At 40.7% G+C, this 16436-nt stretch overlaps 1 protein-coding gene across 10 annotated transcripts in view; it reads left to right on the top strand.

The window, feature by feature from the left end:
- The window catches only part of CDK19 (cyclin dependent kinase 19), a 216999-nt gene that overhangs the window by 32013 nt on the left and 168550 nt on the right, over nucleotides 1–16436 (top strand). For 3 of the 10 annotated variants that reach the window (XM_074036885.1, XM_005551588.5, XM_045391657.3), the window contains exon 2: nucleotides 6383–6444. The exons of the other annotated variants lie outside the window; for them this stretch is intronic. The gene's annotated coding sequence lies outside the window, so the exon portion shown is untranslated. The remainder of the gene's footprint in view (nucleotides 1–6382; nucleotides 6445–16436) is intronic. 10 annotated transcript variants of the gene reach the window in all.

The following is a 16436-nucleotide window of genomic DNA, read 5'->3' as shown; positions in this document are numbered from 1 at the left end:
CCACAGTGCTGGGATTACAGGCGTGAGGCACTGTGCCCAGCCAAGGTTTTTGAAGTACTTCAGAATGACTATTTCTCTGAACTTCATTTATTCATCTAACATTTATTGAGTTCTTCTTTATGCCCTAGTCTAGACCTTGTGCTAAGGGCTTTGGAAAGTCAAAGAGTTACAAATGATTTCCTATCCTCAAGGCCTTTCAGTTTAATGACAGAGGTAGACCAAAACATCCCCACGTTACATTATAGTTTCATAGAAAGGTAAGCACAAAGGAACATTGTCCATTCATATTTGGTGCACGAGTTTGTTGTTTGTACTTGTGTATAGGGTGAGTGCAGCAGGAAAGCTTTTTGGAGGAGCTGAGACTTGAAGGATACATGGAGAAAGACCCTTGCGAAGGGCATTTATTCCAAATAGAGTGTATATACCTGTGCAAAGGCGGGGTGGTATTAGAAGCCTGTAATTGGTTCTTTATGGGTGGAGGTAAGGCTGCAGATATAAACAGAGGTCAAAGGAATAATGAAAGGTCCTGTGTGCCAAGATAAGGATTTTGACGATTCTGATTTGTATTTTAGAAAGATGACTGATACAGCAGTGTAAAGGTGGGTATATTAGATTTAGGTTCACCTACAATACAAAACAGGTGGTCTCAACAAAATAGAGGTTTATTTTTCACACTGAAGTCCAGTTTTGGCATGATGACTCTAGGATCATCAAAGACCTGAGTTCCTTCTGTCTGCTTGACTGTCCCTTGGCACAGCTTCCATTACCCTTATTGTCCAGAATGACTGCTGGAGTGCCATCCACCGTATCTGAGCTACAGACTCTTCTAGCTAAGTTCCGTTTAAGTAGCTATCTTGTAAGTGTCTCATCCAGTGACTTCCACTTCTAGCTTATTGACCAGTCCTAGTAGCAAGGAAGGCTGGGAAATGTACACTTTTACCTGGATATGTGCCACCCAGAATAAAACCACGGTCTGTTCCTAAGGAAGAGAGGGAGAATGGGTGTGTACTAGGCAACCAGTAGTGTTTGCCACAAAGAGGATGGATAATGGAGGTAGGGAGAACAATTTAGTACAATTTACCCAAGTAGTAATACATGTGATTGCTTATACAAGACTGGTTTGGTTAATAATACAAGAATTGAAACTCTGTGGTAACTCTGAGTAAAAGCCATTCTGCTGGGAAACCTAGAGGACTCAAGTGGTTATTTTGATAACAAAGCTGTTTTAGTGGGGCAAAAATTATACTTTAATAATTTTAACCTTTGAATTAAAAGACTTCCAATTAAACTTTTAGTAAAATTAAATCAGTACTAAAGAGGATTAATGTTTGTAAGAAAGACATTGATAGGAATTCCTTTTTAAAAAAGTATAGTATGATTTTTAAAAACTCTATGACAATACACATTAAACGGGTTTACAGTGTTTTTTTGGGAGATGAAATAATTTTGTGTTTCTTTTTGCAATTCCCTTTTTAGATTTTCTATACTTAGCACATGTTACTTTTTAAAAAATTGTGGGCCGGGCGCGGTGGCTCAAGCCTGTAATCCCAGCACTTTGGGAGGCCGAGACGGGTGGATCACGACGTCAGGAGATCGAGACCATCCTGGCTAACACGGTGAAACCCCGTCTCTACTAAAAAATACAAAAAACTAGCCGGGCGAGGTGGCGGGCGCCTGTAGTCCCAGCTACTCGGGAGGCTGAGGCAGGAGAATGGCGTGAACCCGGGAGGCGGAGCTTGCAGTGAGCTGAGATCCGGCCACTGCACTGCAGCCTGGGAGACAGAGCGAGACTCCGTCTCAAAAAAAAAAAAAAAAAAAAAAATTGTGATAAAATACACATAACAAGAAATTTACCATCTTAACTATTTTTAGGTATACAGTTCAGTGGCATTGAGTACATTCATATTGTGCTACCATCACCACCATCCATCCACAGACCTCTTTCATCTTACAAATCTGGAACTCTGCACCTATTAAGGAATAAGTCCCCATTCTCCCCTTCCGAAGCCTAGCCCATGGCAACCATATTCTGCTTTCTGTCTCTATGAATTTGACTACTGTACCTACCTCATGTACATGGGATCTGTAGTGTTTGTCCTTTTGTGAGGGCTTATTTGACCTAGCATAATGCCTTCAAGCTTGTAGCATGTGTCAGAATTTCCCTCCTTTGTATGGCTAATATTCTGTTATATGTATATGCTACCAATTGTTTCTCCACTTACCTGTTAAGGGAAGCTTGGATTGCTTCCACATTTTGGCTACTGTGAATAATCATCCTACAAACATGGGTGTAGAAGTATCTCCTTGAGTCCCTGCTTTTCGTTCTTTTTTTTTTTTTTTTTTTTTTTTTTTTTTGAGGCGGAGTCTTACTCTGTCGCCCAGGCTGGAGTGCAGTGGCCGGATCTCAGCTCACTGCAAGCTCCACCTCCCGGGTTCACGCCATTCTCCTGCCTCAGACTCCCGAGTAGCTGGGACTATAGGCGCCCGCCACCTCGCCCGCCTAGTTTTTTGTATTTTTTAGTAGAGACGGGGTTTCACCGTGTTAGCCAGGATGGTCTCGATCTCCTGACCCCGTGATCCGCCCGTCTCGGCCTCCCAAAGTGCTGGGATTACAGGCTTGAGCCACCGCGCCCGGCCCTTTTCGTTCTTTTGACTCCATACCCAGAAATGGAACTGCCGGATCATATGGTAATTCTGTGTTTACTTTTTTGATGAACCGCTATACTATTTTCCATAGCAACTGCACCAATCTGTGCTCCCACCAACAGTACACAAGGCTTCCAGGTTTTCTGCATCCTCACCAACACTTGTTCTTTTATATTTTTTTAGTTTTTCCTTGTTTAGTTTTTTGATGGTAGCCGTCATAAGGTATGAGGTGGTATCTTATTGTATTGAGATTTTAAAGTTTACAAAATGTTTGAGTGAGTTGTATAACCAAATGGCAGCAAGTTTAAAAAACAGAAATACTCAGTATTGCTACTCTTACACCAATATTATTTGTTATTCGGATATACTGATTTTAAATTTTAAGGCCTTTTGTTTTGAAAAAGTTCTAATTTTTCTTTTAGTTTCATATCACACATTTCTCATTTTGTTACATATTTTATACGACATTTTAATTGGAATTTTCTGAGAAAATGTTGCATATGCTGAGGAATATATAGATGATTGAATACTTAAGAACACGTATAATTGTTTGGCTTCTTACATATAGATAGATGCCGGTTTTATGATTTTAATTTCATAGGCTGGATGATGTGGTGACTAAGAACATGTTTCTGGGAGTGGTCTGGGTTTGACTTGCCACTTCTGGCTGCATGCTTTTGGGCAAGTTTCTTAAATTCCCTTTGTCTCATTTCTTCGTCTTTAAAGTATAATAGTACCTATCTCAGAGTTGTGAAGACCAAATGAGTTAGTGCTTGTACAACTCTTAGAATTGTGCCTGGCACATCAAACATTCTATATAAGCCTTTGCTGCTATTATTGTTTTATTGGATGGGAATTTATCTCTTTGGTTTTCAGGATTATATGTAATATTCAAGTAGTCACTGTGTTTCAACATAGTATGTCAAATGCACTTAACTCAGAATGTCACACGCACTGCTTTAGAGGAGAGTGCCGTCTAGAAGGCTGTTTGGGAATTAAGAGAAGATACAGCTGAGGCTGGGCTTGTTGCTAAATTAGTAATTTGACATAATTATCTCTTGGGGACTGTGCTCTTCTGGCTGCCATTTAGCTTTGAAACTAACTATTCTAGGCTCTTTTGGCCATCTCAGACTTTCGCTGTGCTTCTTCGGGCTTCCTCACATAGCTCCCCAGATTCTCTGGCTGGGCAAGGAATATTTTCTCTGTTTTTTTTTTTTTTTTTTTTTTTTTTTGCGACAGAGTTTTGCTCTTGTTGCCCAGGCTGGAGTGCAATGGCGCGATCTTGGCTCACTGCAACCTCCACCTCTCAGGTTCAAGAGATTCACCTGTTTCAGCCTCTCGAGCAGCTGGGATTACAGGTGCGTGCCACTGCGCCCAGCTGATTTTTGTATTTTTAGTAGAGATGGGGTTTTTGCCATGTTGGCCAGGCTGCTCTTGAACTCCTGATCCACCTGCCTCAGCCTCCCAAAGTGCTGGGATTACAGGCATGAGCTGCCGTGCCCGGCTATTTTCTCTGGTTCTTAGTTAACAACTTTTGTTAAGTCACTAATTTAAATAGAATGCACTGGCTTAAATTTTTGCATAAAATAGCATTCTGTAATTTATAACGTTTTTAAAAACCTTTTTTCACTGATATTCAATATAAATTGGAGAGATGCTGAAGGTGTCCTCATTGAACAACACAGGTTATACTGAGAGATTAGGTGCCTGATGTCACAAAGCACTTAAATGAGCTACCTTGGATTTGAACTCAAGTCACCTGGCTTCAGGGCCAATGTTTTAAAATACTGTTTTTTCCTTGACATGTCATCAGGTTTTAAGACAATACTTTGTTCCTTCTTTTCTAATTATTTGATGATACTTTTAAAGATTTCTAAATACTCCATAAAGATAATATGCCCCTCTCTTTTAAATTTAACAGCTGATAAAATTTATCTGATTCATTTTTCTCATATATCAGCTATATTTTGTAGTCTTTTATCCCTATTACCAGAAAAGAATGAAATAAAATCTGAGATCTAAATATTTTACCTGATTAAATCCTTAATTTTTCTGCGTGAATGTTTTCTGAAAAGCCTTTCATATTTCATGATTATTTTTATTTTATGACATTGGAACAAGGTAGATTTCTCCCATACTGCCTAGCATATGTAGTACCTTGCGTATTTCAACATTACTGTCAGAATTAAATTAAATCTTGCCACCAGAATAGCTTTACAGTGCTACTTTCTCCTTTTACGTTATCCTCTTCTAGGTCTGTTTTTAATTGTTTTTCTACGATATTCCCAATAATTTCTGGTTCTAAGAAGAGAATGTACCTTGAGCTGCGGGGCCTGCCATACTTTATTTTGTGAAGTATATTTTTCCACCTAATTTATTTTTTCTTTTTCTTTTCTTTTTCTTTTTCTTTTTTTTTTTTTTTTTTGAGATGGAGTCTCGCCCCGTTGCTAGGCTGGAGTATAGTGGCGCGATCTTGGCTCACTGCAACCTCTGCTTCTGGGGTTCAAGCAATTTTCCTGCCTCAGCCTCCTGATTAGCTAGGACTATAGGCGCCTGCCACCACACCCAACTAATTTTTGTATTTTTAGTAGAGACAGGGTTTCACCGTGTTGGCCAGGATGGTCTCGATCTCTTGACTTTGTGATGTGCCTGCCTCGGCCTCCTGAAGTGCTGGGATTACAGGTGTGAGCCACCACACCCAGCCTCTTTTTTATTTCTTTTGAGACAGGGTCTTGCTCTGTCACCCAGGCTGGAGTGTAGTAGTGTGATCAGGACTCACTACAGCCCCAACCTCCTGGGCTCAGGTGATCCTCCCACCTCAGCCTCCTAAGTAGCTGGGACTACAGGTGTGCACTGCCATGTCCAGCTAGTTTTTGTATTTTTAGTAGAGATGGGGTTTCGCCCTGTTGTCCACGCTGGTCTTGAACTCCTGAGCGCAAGCAATCCACCGGCCTTGGCTTCCCAAAGTGATGGAATTACAGGCATGACCCACTGTGCCCAGCCTTTAATTTGTTTTATATTCTTTATATAACAGTCCCTTTATCTGTGGTTTTGCTTTCTGCTGTTTTAGTTACTGACTTGTGGTCTGAAAATATTAAATGGAAAATTCCAGAAATAAAGATTTCATGTTTTAAATTGTACCCATTTTGAGTAGTGTGATGAAATCTTGTGCTGTCCAGCACTGTCCTCCTCTGTCCCTTTGGGGACATGAATCATCCCTTTGTCCAGTATATCCATGCTATAGATACTCCCTGTCACTTAGTAGTCATTTTAGTTATTAGATAAAAAATCAGTGTGTGTAGGGTGTCTGGTACTATCCCAGATTTCCGGCAGCTACTGGGGGTCTTGGAACGTATCCTGCATAGATAAGGGGGGGACTACTGCATATGGATTGGCTCTCTCACATAATTTAAAAGGTTGAATTGTTACTTTCAGTGTATATAAATTCATACTTTATTGCTGCATTAGTTTTTCCAGTAGTATAAATTGGTTCTTTTGGTAAGGATATAATTAGTTAAGACTCAACTTTTGGTCTTTTCATACAATAAGCTGCATTATATATAATGAATTGTGAATGTTACCTGTATATTGTTGATATGCTCATTGTCAAATCTAAAATCTGAGTTCCTTGGCAGATATGTAGACTTGTGATAGGCATTTGGCATTTTATGTTTTGGGCAGTGTAACTTTAAATCTACATAAACTTCTCTGCCTTTTGCCTCTGCTGTGTTCATAGATTCCAGGAGGCCTTCGTGTATGGACCTCAAGCGTTGGAGGTAGCAGACTTTTCAGCAGAAGGTAAAGCAGAGTATTGCCTTCTGGTGTCATTGTGTGTGTGTGCTGGGATGGGTATGTGACGGGTGAGAGCTTTTCATAAGTGTAGTCACTAAGTAATTTATAATGATGCATTATATGATTCACTTTCATAAAATTTAAAACCAAGGTAATACCTGTACAGTTTTATTCGGTATTACTAAAATTCATAAAAAAATAGTAAAATTTAGATAGAACTAAAGACTCTAAATTTCACTTCTTTGCCATTAAGAAATAGGAGTGAGTAGGAAAACAGCATTAATATAATGTATGCTATATACCGTATAATTTTCTCAGACCTAGCTTTACTCTGGTTTCTTCTTGGGAGCTTGTCCAAGTCATTATTCATATGCTGCTCCTTTTACTGAAAAATTGCTTCACAATAGAGGGGCAGCCTAATCCATGACTCATGACTGGAAGATACGCATTCTTGCTATAGGTCCCATGTGCCAGAAATGTTAGTTTCCAATATGCTAGTTACCTGTCTCTTGATAACATTTTTTTCTTTTCCTTTTTTTTTTTTTTTTTTGAGACAGAGTCTCCCTCTGTTGCCAGGCTGGAGTGCAGTGGTACGATCTCGGCTCACTGCAACCTCCACCTTCCAGGTTCAAGTGATTCTCCTGCCTCAGCCTCCCAAGTAGCTGGAACTACAGACATGCACCATCACGCCAAGCTAATTTTTGTATTTTTAGTAGAGATGGGGTTTCACCATATTGGCCAGAATGGTCTCGATCTCTTGACCTCGGGATCTGCCCGCAGTTAGTTCTCATCCCACACACTTGTAAAATATGTTTTTATAGAGACCTTTTTTTCTTTTTTTTAAAGAGACGGGGTTTCCCCATGTTGCCCAGGCTGGTCTTGAGCCCCTGGGCTCAAGCAATCTGCCCGCCTTAGCCTCCCAAATTGCTAAGATTATAGGCATCTGCCACCACGCCCTGCTATGGAGACCTTCTTAATGAGTCTCTTTTTTTTTTTTTTTTTTGAGAGGAGGGGACAGAGACTCACTGTTTTCCAGCCTGAAGTGCAGTGGTGCCATCACAACTCATTGTGGCTTTGACCTCCCAGGCCCAAGCAATCCTTCCATTTCAGCCTCCCAAGTAGCTGGGACCACAGGCTCATGCCGCCACACCTGACTAATTTTTAAGTTATTTGTAGAGACAGGGTCTTGCTTTATTGCTCAGGCTGGTCTGGAACCTCTGGCCTCAAACAGCCCTCTTGCCTTGGCCTCCCAAAATGTTGGGATTACAAGTATGAGCCACTGCCTGGTGGAGTCACTTTTTGTGATATGACTAGAGATCAGAAATTCTGACATACGTACTTTACCTGGGTAATGCTTCTTTAAAAAAAAAACAACATTTTGTCACTTATGTGCCAGATATCATAGGTGTTACTTTCTGCTTTCTGTAAATTTAACCATTTATGAACTTTCTTCACGTGATACTTGAATAGAAGGGTTTTTTTTTTTTTTTTGAAAGAGTTCTATAGCAGCTAACAGTGTACTCTTAGACATAAAGTTGGTAATGTGGCTAGTTTTTAGATAGATTGTGAATGGGAATCAGAGGAATGGGCTTCTTATGGGCTTCTGGCAATTATAGTTGTTTAGATATCAAGTAAGTATGATATGGTTTGGCTCTGTGTCCCCACCCATATCTCCTCATCTTGAATTGTACTCCCATAATTCCCACGTGTTGTGGGAGGGACTTGATGGGAGATAATTTGAATCATGGGGGCGGTTTCCCCCCCTGCTGCTCTCATAGTAGTGAATAAGTCTCATGAGATCTGATGGTTTTATCAGGGGTTTCCACTTTTGGATCCTGCTCATTTTCTCTTGCTGCCACCATGTAAGAAGTGCCTTTTGCCTTCTGCTGTAATACTGAGGCCTCCCCAGCCATGTGGAACTTCCAGTAAGTCCAATTAAACCTTTTTTTCTTCCGAGTCTCAGGTATGTCTTTATCAACAGCATGAAAACAGACTGATACAATTGGTAACAGTAGAGTGGGCACTGCTTAAAAGATACCTGAAAATATGGAAGTGACTTTGGCAGAGGTTGGAACAGTTTGAAGGGCTCAGAAGAAGACAGGAAAATGTGGGAAAGTTTGGAACTTCCTAGAGACTTGTTGAGTGGCTTTGCCCAAAATGCTGATAGCGATATGGACAAGGTCCAGGCTGAGGTGGTCTCAAATGGAGATGAGGAACTTGTTGGGAACTGGAGCAAAGGTGACTCTTGTTATGTTTTAGCAAAGAGACTGGTGGCATTTTGCCCCTGCCCTAGAGATTTGTGGAACTTTGAACTTGAGAAAGATGATTTAGGGTATCTGACAGAAGAAATTTCTAAGCAGCAAAGCATTCGAGAGGTGACTTGGATGTTGTTAAAGGCATTCAGTTTTACAAGGGAAGCAGAGCATAAAAGGTTGGAAAATTTGCAGCCTGACAATGTTATAGAAAAGAAAAACCCAGAAAATGGGAACCAGCTGTAGAAATTTGCATAAGTAACAGGAGCATAATGTTACTTCCCAAGACAATGGGGAACATGTCTCCAGCGCATGTCAGATGTCTTCAAGGCAGCCTCTTCCATCACAGGCCTGGAGGCCTAGGAGAAGATGGTTTCGTGGGCTGGGCCAAGGGTCCCTGTGCTGTTTGAAGTCTAGAGACTTGGTGCCCTGCATCCCAGCCACTCCAGCTGTGGCCAAGGTACAGTTCAGGCTGTTGCTTCAGAGGGTGGAAGCCCCAAGCCTTGGCAGGTTCCACATGGTGTTGAGCCTGTGGGTGCACAGAAGTCAAGAATTGAGGTTTGGGAACCTCTGCCTAGATTTCAGAAGATGTATGGAAATGCTGGATGCTCAGGCAAAAGTTTGCTGCAGGGGCGAGGCCCTCATGGAGAACCTCTGCTAGGGCAGTGCAGAAGGGAAATGTGGGGTTGGAACCCCCACACAGAGCCTCTAGTGGCGCACTGGCTAGTGGAGCTGTGAGAAGACCTCCAGACTCCAGAATGGTAGATCCACTGACAACTTGCACCATGCACCTGGAAAAACTGGAGACACTCAACACTAACCCGTGAAAGTAGCCAGGAGGGGGGCTATACCCTGCAAAGCCACAGGGTTGGAGCTGCCCAAGACCATGGGGACCCACCTCTCACATCAGTGTGACCTGGATGTGAGACTTGGAGTCAAAGGAGATCATTTTGGAGCTTTAAAATTTGACTGCTCCGCTGGATTTTGGATTTGCATGGGCCTGTAACCCCTTTGTTTTGGCCAATGTCTCCCCTTTGGAATGGCCTGTAGTTATGCAATTCCTGTATCCCATTGTATCTAGGAAGTGACTAGTTTGCTTTTGATTTTACAGGCTCATAGGTGGAAGGGACTTACCTTGTCTTGGATGAGACTTTGGACTGTGGACTTTTGGGTTAATGCTGAAATGAGTTAAGACTTTGGGGGACTGTTGGGAAGGCATGATTGGTTTTGAAATGTAAGGACATGAGATTTGGAGGGGCCAGGAGTGGAATGATATGGTTTGGCTCTGTGTCCCCACCCAAATCTCATCTTGAATTCTATACCCATAGTTCCCACATGTTGTGAGATGGAGCCAGTAGGAGATAATTTGAATCATGGGAGCAGTTTCCCTCATACTATTCTTGTGGTAGTGCATAAATCTCATGAGATCTGGTGGTTTTATCAGGGGTTTCTGCTTTTGCATCCTTCTCATTTTCTCTTGTCGCTGCCATGTATGATGTGCCTTTCACCCCCTGCTGTGACTCTGAGGTCTCCCCAGCCATTTGGAACTGTAAGTCCAATTAAACCTCTTTTTCTTCCCAATCTTGGGTATGTCTTTGTCAGCAGCATAAAAGCAGACTAATACAAAGTAGCTGCATATTATACCTTCTCTTTAGGCTATACACCTTATGTGAAGTTGGATAGTATGTATTTACGAAATCTCTACTGCGTGCCCAACACAGGATCACACCATTTTACAATGAACCAGGTTTCGCTATTCTTTCACTTCCTCCTATTCAGAGAAGCTATTTTTCTTAACTAGAAGAGATAGGTGAATTTCAGGCTGTTTATTGAGGTAAGCTACAATTTTACTTCCCAAACCCTTTTGGCTTTATTTTACTTTTTTCAGTGACTATTTTGAGGATATTTTCTCTTTATCAATAATAGACTGGAAGCAATTTAAAGCCTTTCATACATTTGCAGGCTAGTTGGCTATTTTCATCACTGTTGAATTATGCATTCTTATATTTGTTTTGCTAATCTGACTGTGGTGTATTTTGTTACCAGTTGAGAATTATTTCTCCCAGTCAGTGGCTTGTCTTTTTGCCTTCTTGAAAATATCTTTCACAAAGCAAAAGTTTCAGTTTTACGCAAGTCCAACTTCCCAAATTTAAAAAATATTTTTAATTGATGTATAATGATTGTACATATTTATGGGGTACATGTGATACTCCAGTACATGTATACAATGTGTAATGATCAAATCAGGATAATTAGCATATTCATCTCCTCAAACATTTATCATTTATTTGTGTTGGGAGCATTCAAAAGTCTCTCTTCTTGGCTGGGTGCAGTGGCTCACGCCAGTAATACCAGCACTTTGGGAGGCTGAGGAGGGCGGATCATCTGAGGTCAGGAGTTCGAGATCAGCCTGGCCAACTTGGTGAAACCCCATCTCTACTAAAAATACAAAAAATTAGCCAGGCATGGTGACATATGCCTGTCACCCAGGCTGGAGTGCAGTGGTGCAATCTCAGCTCACTGCAACCTCCACCTTCTGGTTCAAGTGATTCTCTTGTCTCAGCCTCCTGAGTAACTGGGACTAGAGATGTGCACCACCATGCCTGGCTTGTTTTTGTATTTTTAGTAGAGACAAGGTTTCACCATGTTGGCCAGGCTGATTTTGAACTCCTGACCTCGGTGATCTGCCCACCTTGGCCTCCCAAAGTGCTGTGATTACCAGCGCTAGCCACAATGCCTGGCCTTATTTGTTTGTTTTCTTAGAGACAGGGTCTCACTATATTGCCCAGGCTGGTCTGGAACTCCTGGGCTCAAGCAGTCTTCTTGCCTCAGCCTTCCAAAGTGCTGGGATTACAGGCATGAGCCATTGCACTCAGCTAGGATCAACTTTTTGTACTCCTAAACATAAGTGAAAATGTGGTATTTGTCTTTCTATACATTGCATATTTTACTTAAAATAATGCCCTGCAGGGTCAATGATGTTGCAAATGACAGGATTTCTTTTCTCTTTCTTTCTTTTTTTTTTGAGACAGAGTCTCGCTCTGTTGCCCAAGGTGGAGTGCAGTGGTGTGATCTGGGCTCACTGGAACCTCTGCCTCCTGGTTTCAAAGGATTCTCCTGCCTCCGTGTCCTGAGTAGCTTGAATTACAGCGGCCCGCCACCACACCCAGATAATTTCTTTTGTATTTTTAGTAGAGATTGGGTTTCACCCAATTGGCCAGGGTGGTCCTGTACCCCTGGTGTCAAGTGATCCACCTGCCTGGGGCTCCCAAAGTACTGGCATTACAGGTTTGAGTCAGCATGCCTGGCCTGCAAATGACAGGATTTCATTCATTTGTAGCTGAATAATTTTCCATTATATACATATATGCCACATTTTCTTTATCCATTCATCTCTTGAAGGATGTTTAGGTTGATTCCTTATCTTCAGTATTGTGAATAGTGCTGCAGTAAACATAGGAGTGCAGCTATCTCTTTGACATACTGATTCTCTTTACTTTGGATGTATAACAAGTAGTGGGATTGCTGGATCATATGGTATTTCTATTTTTAGTTTTTTGAGGAATGTTCATACTGTTTTCCATAATGGCTGTACTAATTTACATTCTCACCAACTGTGTATAAGAGTTCCCTTTTCTCTGCATCCTTGCCAACATTTGTTATTTTCTCTTTTTGATAATAGCCATTTTAAACTGGTGTGAGATGATATATATCATTGGGGTTTTGCATTTCTCTGATAATGAGTGATGTTGAACATTTTTCATATACCTGTTGGTCATTTGTATATCTTTCCTTGAGAAATGTCTATTCAGATCATTTATTTATTTTTTAATTGGATTTGGGTGTTAAATTGTTCAATTCTCCCCTTCCCTTTCCTCCTCTCCCTTCCCCTCCCCTCCTCGTCTTTTTTTTTTTTTTTTCTTTTTTTTTTCTGAGACGGAATCTTGCTCTGTCACCAGGCTGGAGTGGAGTGGTGCGATCTCGGCTCACTGCAGCCTCCGCCTCCCAGGTTCACGCCATTCTCCTGTCTCAGCCTCCCGAGTAGCTGGGACTACAGGCACGTGCCACCATGCCCAGCTAAGTTTTTGTATGTTTAGTAGAGACAGGGTTTCACCGTGTTGTTGGGCAGGATGGTCTCAGTCTCCTGACCTCATGATCCACCCGCCTTGGCCTCCCAACGTGCTGGAATTACTGGTATGAGCCACCGCGTCTGACCTCTCCTCTTCTTTTTGTTGATATGGAGTCTTACTCTGTCACCCAGGCTGGAGTGCAGTGGCATGATCATAGCTAATTGCAGCCTCAACCTCCAGGGCTCAAGTGATCCTTCTTCCTAAAATGTCAAAATTTTAAAATTTTTTTGTAGAGACATGGTCCTGCTATGTTGCCTAGGCTGGTCTCAAACTCCTAGATTCAAGCAATTCTCCAACCTCAGCCTTCCAAAATGTTGAGATTATAGGTGTGAGCCACTGTGCCTGGCTCTTTTTATTTTCTTTAAAGTGTCTTTCACAGAGCCTAAGTGTTTCATTTTAGTCAAGTCTCACTTCTCAAATTAAAAAAAATATGAATTGTGTTTTAGTATTGTATTTAAAAGGCACTGTAAACCCAAGGTCATCTAGGGTTTCTTCTATTTTATTCCCTAAAATATTTAATTAATTAATTAATTAATGCATGCAACGGAGTCTTGCTCTGTCGCTCAGTCTGGAGTACGGTGGCACAATCTAGGCTCACTGCAACCACTGACTCCTGAGTTCAAGCAGTTCTCCTCCCTCAGCCTCCCGAGTAGCTGGGATTATAGGTGCCCGCCACCATGCCCAGCAAATTTTTGTATTTTTAGTAGAGATGAGGTTTTGCCATGTCGGCCAGGGTGGTCTTGAACTTCTGACCTCAGGTGATCCACCCGCCTCAGCCTCCCAAAGTACTGGTATTGGAGGCGTGAGCCACCGCACCTGGCCTTCTCTAAAAATTTTATAGTTTTCCATTTTATATTAAGTCAGCAGTCCATTTCGACTTACTTTTTTTGCAGGGTGTAAGGTCTGTGTCTAGATTCTTTTTTTTTTTTTTTTTTTTTTTAGCATATACGCATCCAGTTGTTCTAGCACTGTGTGTTGAAACACCTTCTTTCTCCATTGTTGCTCTTTGTTCCTTTGTCAACAAACATGTGAGTCTATTTGTGTGAGTCTATTTCTGAGCTCTCTATTCTGTTCCATTGATTGATTTGTGTTTTCTGTCACCAGTATCACACTGTCCTGATTACTGTGGCTTTATAATAACTTGGAAGTTGGGTAGTATCAGTCTTCCAACTTTGTTCTTCTCCTTCAATATTGCATTGGTATTCTGGGTCTTTTGTCTTTCCGCATGAGCTTTAGAATCTGTTTGTCAATGTCCACAAAGCCATTGGCTGGGATTTTGTTTGGGATTATGTTGTATCTATAGATTAAGTTAGAAAGAATTGAGCTGTTGACAATATTGAGTCTTCTTAGACTTATATATGGAATATCTCTCCACTTACTTAGATCTTCTTTGATTTATTTTATCACAGTTTTATAGTTTAAGTTTTCCTCATATATATCTTATACTTTTGTTAGATTTGTACCTAATATTTCTTTTTTGGGTTGCTAATGTGAATGGTATTGTATTTGTAATTTCCATCTCCAATTTTTTATTGCTGGTGTATAATAAAACAATTGACGTTTTATATTAATCTTGTACCTTGCAATCTTGCTATAATTGTTTATTAGTTCCAGGAGTTTTTTTTTGTTGATTCTTTGGGATTTTCTTCACAGACAATTATGTCATCTGTGAACAAAGTTTTATTTTTTCCTTTCTAATCTGTATACCTCTTATTTCCTTTTCTTATATTAGCTAACACTTGCAGTCTATGTTGATTAAGAGCGGTGAGAGCAGGCTGGTCATGGCGGCTTATGGCTGTAATCCCAGCACTTTGGGAGGCTGAGGTGGGCGGATCACCTGAAGTTGGGAGTTTGAGACCAGCCTGACCAACAAGGAGAAAGCCCTTCTCTACTAAAAATACAAAATTAGTTGGGTGCAGTGGCTTATGCCTGTAATCCCAGCTACTTGGGAGGCTGAGGCAGGAGAATCGCTTGAATTCTGGAGGTGGAGGTAGCAGTGAGCTGAGATTGCGCCGTTGCACTCCAGCCTGGGCAACAAGAGTGAAACTCCATCTCAAAAAGAAAATAAAAGTGGTGAGAGCAGACATCTTTGCTCTGTTCCTGATTTTAGGGGGAACCATTTAATTTCTCTCCATGAGTTATAATAATCTCAATAGATTATCCTATTTGGTAGTATAAAAAATGTCAGGTACTGCTTATATCAGATCGTAGGAGGACTCTATGCTTCTCCCCTGCATTCCTTCACTTTGCCTTAACTTTTATGAGAAAGATGGGATTAAATGGATGGTCATAAAAGTATTTTAAATGATGGGATTCAGGCAGTTTTAATATATAATACCTTCTATTTTCTTTAGTTTCTCTACTCTGAACTTCTGGAGGGCAAAGACTATACCTCAGCATATTGTTGCAAGCCTTGTAGTGCCCAATATGTACCACAGTGCACATAACTATTTGTTGAATGTAAAATCTAATTCTAGACTCTTACTGTAAACCTCTATCTTATTTGAAAAGGCAGATAGCCAGTGAAGTCAGTCATCTAATCAGTTTATCAATTCATCAAATATTTGATTGTTAGCTCCAAGGTATTACATTGGCTAAAACGATACACATGATAATGATACATCCTCTCTGGAAACTTATTATTCATATAAGAAATGTTAATTTCAAGTGCTGTGTTCCATTTTTACTGATATGTATTTGCTAGAAACTCATACTCCTGTATCTCTTCCTAAGTATTCTAATTGAAATGTCTATGTGTGAACTTCTTCCATAGTCCCTAAAAGGTTTACAATTTTGTTGGAGGAATTGACATTTAATGAGCCTATAATAGGTGCTAGACACTGTGCTAGGTACTTTATGTATTCTCCTTTATCTCATTTATCTTCAAAGCTGTTGAATAAGGTAAATATTCTTAATTTACAGATGCAAAAACTGATAATATGAGGGTATAAGTAACCTATTCACTGTGTGACTTCGTGGGATAGGTATATGAGGTATATGAGTCCATAGCCCAAGTTATTTATATCACACACTATGGAAAAGCTACCATACGAAGTGGTATATGATGAATGCTACTTGTATAGTGCATACACATGCTTGGTGAATGCAGAGAAGAGAGCTTTGATCTCAGGCTAGGGTGTTCACAAAATTTCTGGAAAGCTTAGTCTTGTCTGATGAGAAGAATAGGAGGAAAGGGAGATCAGGGAGATCAATCAGTGAGAAGAAGACTGAGGGCCAAAAACAGTGAATATTTTGTGATTGACAATATTCAAATTTCTACTATAGCAATAAAATACACTAGAACAAATTTTGTCTTTTATTTTAAATAAGGACCCTTCTCCATTTTTCTCTTAAACAAAATAATTTTTCCCTAATTTGCTTATGGGGTATTGGGTATTGCTGAGACCACCTTGGTCGGGGACACCCTAACCCAGTGGCGCTAGAGGAATTAAAGACACACACACAGAAATACAGAGGTGTGAAGTGGGAAATCAGGGGTCTCACAGCCTTCAGAGCTGAGAGCCCCGAACAGAGATTTACCTACGTGTTTATTAACAGCAAGCCAGTCATTAGCATTGTTTCTACAGATATTAAATAAACTAAAAGTATCCTTTAT

This window comes from Macaca fascicularis, chromosome 4, assembly GCF_037993035.2.
Source record: "Macaca fascicularis isolate 582-1 chromosome 4, T2T-MFA8v1.1".
NCBI lineage: Eukaryota > Metazoa > Chordata > Mammalia > Primates > Cercopithecidae > Macaca > Macaca fascicularis.
Note: the sequence above shows the minus strand (reverse complement) of the source record. Positions and strands in the feature narration are given on the sequence as shown.